Raw genomic sequence first — 4,492 nt, 5'->3', positions numbered from 1 at the left:
GAGAATAGTATTTAGGCAAAGCAAGTGGGGGAATAGGCCCTTGATTTCCTGGCGATGTGAGATTTGATGACAGGACATCCAGGGCCTCAATGAAGCGCTTGGAGCCTCCTGGCCCCTTTCCATTTGGAGGCAGTGGGATGGGGACCCTCCTTTCTCCTTTCAAGTGGGACCCTCTGCCCATCACTGAGATCAAGAGCTTTGCAGAATTCCTGGCAGAGCAGGATGTGGTCAGCAGTGGCGAAATGGATGGACACACTTTCTCCCAGAACAGGTTAGCTCTCTTCATCAAGATCCCCAAGCTTGCTAGGTTAGGCTGGTGGACAAGGCCCACACTGATGCCAGGGTTAGACACAGAGAGCAAGGGTGGGGGAGAAAGTGGCTCTGTCTGCCTAGCCCTGGTCCAGGTGATTGGACCCTACAGCACAGATCATGTCTACCATTTGTCTTTGGTGGATTGCCCAAGTCTGGGCAATGCGGCAGTTTCCCAAGGCCTGCTGGCTACCAGCTGTCACATTGAAGTCATGCTTAGGACTGCACTGGGTCTTTACTCATAGAGCACACTGGGACAAAAGGAAACTCAAGCCCGTCTCTGACAGGGAGTATAGGCTCCTTCTCTAAAAGTGGAACTTTCAGGCATTTTTGACATTATAAGGGCAACAAGGTCAGGAGAAAAACAGCAAGATGACAGGAGAATATTACATCAAGAAGCTGAAAGGATCCTGTTCAGGCCCCTCCCAAATGCCAGCCTCAGAGCAAGGGCGTTTTTGGAGCTTGTTAAGCAAGGAGTTGATATTTAGCCCAATCTATGTCTCATTCTCTTTGTAAACTCTTGGGCTATTGGGCATGGATGCTATGGAATTGTGGCTCTCTCTCTCTCTCTCTCTCTCTCTCTCTCTCTCTCTCTCTCTCTCTCTCACTCACACACACACACACACACACACACACACACACACACACACACACACATCATCTCTGCATTTTCCTTACACCATAGCCCCTGGCTACCTGCACTCTAACTCTCTTCTATGGGTTCTATTTTTAGGTTCTGTATATGAGTTTTGTACAGTCAGCGAGGAAGATAGACAGACAAATGGACAAGCAACTCAGCAGCAGCAGAGGCTTGATTTGGGAAAGGGCCTGCAGAGGGGCCCCTAGGGCCACAGAGCAGGAAAGGGACCTGCAAGGAGACACTTGCTTTTCTAGACCTAGTTGGCCATTGCTGGGGGTAATGGTTAAAGACCATTAGTCATTGATAAACATCTCTCCTACAGCTGTTACTGGGGGGGTCTATACAGTGCAGAGGGCAGGAATCTAGAAAAAACAATCAAGCTACTTTAGTTGCTGGAATTGTTGTGTACCTCAAATGTCAAAGCTCTACAAAACAGTGTGAGCAAGGCTAACAAGGATCAAAATGGAGTGCACTGTTAACATGAACAAGACTTCTTGGGGTGAAGGTGAACCTTCAAAGAATGGTTGACTGTTGGAGCAGCGGTTAGGGCGGTAGAAATGGTGCAGACCGAGAGGCTGAGCACCTCACCTCAGACTAACTTTAGCCCCCTGAACAGCCATTTCTTACCCACCTCTGTGTTAGACCTAATAGATAAAACCTTTTGGAACCCATTAACTTGGTATACAACTAGTTTTCGCCAACCCAAAAGCTAAGAATGTCATCAAATAGCATCTGGGGCCAGAAAAGCTTCCCCCACCTCTGTGATGTACCCACCAGTGCATTTTGAACTTGCCTTGATTTATGACTTTCTTTGTACTGGACAACTTCATGAAACTGCTTTCATGTCAGAACAGGGAATTTGGGGTAACCTAATTCTGTGTTCCTGAGGCATAGCTTCTCAGATTTAGCTTTGGAATAAACTACCTCTTGTCCCTTTAAGTTGAGAGTTGTGTTTTCTCTTTGCCACTAATGAGTTTGTGGATTTGGTTTGGTTTTGTTTGTCTTCTGTCCCCATGTTATTTCACTCAGCATCACACCTTTGTGGTCTGCACATGTGTATGCAAATGACAGCGTCATTCTTTTTAAGGCTGACTAATAGGTCACTATATATAAACCACATTCATCATCTGCTCATCTTTGGAGACCTCAGTTTGCTCTCATACCTTGGATCTTGGCTATAGTAAGAAAAAGCTCTAGCTAACCAAGGTGTGTGGATGACTTTTTGAAGTATGGATTCCATTTCCTTTGATGGATACTCAGTTATAGGAATGCTGGATCACATGATGGTTCTGTTTTTAACTGTGAGTGTGTGTGTGTGTGTGTGTGTGTGTGTGTGTGTGTGTGTGTATGTGTGTTATATGCATGTGTATGTGATATGTGCTTTCCTGTGCTTGTGCATGTGGCCAGAAGTCAATGTTGGATGTCTTCCTCAATCTCGTTCTGTCTTATTTTGGGAGACACAGTCTCTCACCGAACCTGGACCTGCCTGAGTAGAGTACACTGACTGGTTAGTGAGCTGCAGGGATCCTCCAATCTCTGTCTCCCAGTGTTGGAGTTACAGATGTGTGCTGTTACACCTAGCTTTTCCTTGGATGCTGGGGATCTGAACTCAGTCTCTAATGCTTGTACAGTAAGCACTGTCCCCACAGAGTCATCTCCCCAGCTTCCATTTTTAGGTTTTGGAGGAAGCCCTTGCTGTTTTCCACAGTGGCTTAACCTCCATCCCGTCCACAGTGCACACAACTTCTCTTTTCTCCGCAGCTTCATGGACAGGCCACCTGCCTTTCTGATAAGAGTCATTCTAACTGCCTGAGGTGCTTTCTCATTGTGGCTTTGATTTGCATTTCCCTGATGGCAATGACATTGAGCATCTTTTTATAGACCCACTGGGCCATTTCTGTATCTTTCTTAAGAAATGTAAGATCTGGCCCCATGTCTGTTTTTAAGCTGGGTTATTTATTTTCTTATTAATGGGTTCATTGCATTCTTTATATACTTGGGTATTACCCTTACCAAACATAGGACTTCCGAGTACCCTCTCCCATTACACAGGCCGCCTCTGCAGTCTGTTTCCTTTGCTATGTGGAAGCCTCTATGTCCCACACAATTCTACTTGTCTGCTGTTGAATTTGTTGCCTGTGCTTTGAGATGGACCACATTTAAAAATGTTCACTAGACCTGGTCCAGAAGCTCTTTCTGTTTTCTTCTAGGAATTTTGTAGTTTGGGTTCTTAAATTAAAATTTGTAATCTAGGTTGAGTTTATTTGGTCATACTCTATAAGGTAAGGGTCCAATTTCATTCTTCTGCTTCTGGATACTTGATTTTCCTAACAAGATTGTATTTGATTAACTGGATTTATTTGTTGGTGTGTGTGTGTGTGTGTGTGTGTGTGTGTGTGTGTGTGTGTGTGTGTGTGTGTGTGTGTGTGTGTGTGTGTGTTTGCAGGTGTGCACACCTGTGTGTATGTGTGGGGGCGCCAAAGGTTGATGTCAGGTGTCTTCCACTGTCCCTCTCTACCTAATTTTTTGAGACCGAGTCCCTTGCTGAACCTAGAACTGGCTGTTTCAGCGAGGCTCACTGGCTCCCAGATCCTTCTCTCTCTCTCTCTCTCTCTCTCTCTCTCTGTCTCTCTGTCTCTCTCTGTCTCTGTCTCTCTGTCTCTCTCTCTGTCTCTGTCTCTCTCTCTCTCCCAGTGTTGGGGTTATTAATGTGCACTGCCATGTCATGTTTTACACAGGTTCTGGGGATCTGAACTCAGGTACTCATGTTTGACCTACAAGCACTTTACCCACTGAGCCATCATCCCACCTCTTCACCCCCCAACCACTTATCAAGAGTACGATTTTCTATAGTGTTCTTGGCATGATTGTTGGAGATAAACCAACCATGGACACTCGGACTGATTTCTGGTTTCCTTCCCCTGATCCATTGGACTATAGGACCATTTGTCAGTAGCCAAACTCTTTATTGATGATATAACTGCCTCCACTATTCCCCATCCCTCTGCTGGGCCTGGGACTTAAACTGACATAGGACAGATTGGCAGAAGAAAGCAGACAACGTGTCTACTGTTTTTGGATGGTGTGAGGGTTTTCGTAAGGAAATGAAAACACCAGGGAGCAGCTAGAAACCAAGCCCTGTGTAGTGAGCTGGACAAAAGGTAGCAAACATTAAGATATAAGAAAGTAAAGTGGGAGCTGCATGATTGATTGCTGAGGATATGGGAAGATGCTGTGGGTGTAAAATCATTGGTTTGTGCAGATTTCCTCTGGGTTTGGCGGCTGGTCCTAGCTAGGAGGATGCTACTCCGTGCACAGAGGGTGTTGTTCATCAGGAAATTCATCCCGTTTTCAAAAACAAGATGGCTACAGAGATCATCAGTCAAAGCCTTTGTCTCCCAAGTGTGAGGACCAAAGTTGACATCCCCAGTAACCCCAGTAAATGCTGTATGGACTTGACAGCCCACCTGTAATTCCAGCCTTGTGAGATGGAGACAAGGGATCTTCAGAGCAAACCGGCTAGCAAGACTAGCTGTATCATGA

Source organism: Onychomys torridus, chromosome 5, assembly GCF_903995425.1.
Source record: "Onychomys torridus chromosome 5, mOncTor1.1, whole genome shotgun sequence".
NCBI classification, from domain to species: Eukaryota; Metazoa; Chordata; class Mammalia; order Rodentia; family Cricetidae; genus Onychomys; species Onychomys torridus.
The sequence above is the reverse complement of the archived record's forward strand: the minus strand, read 5'-3'. Positions refer to the sequence as shown.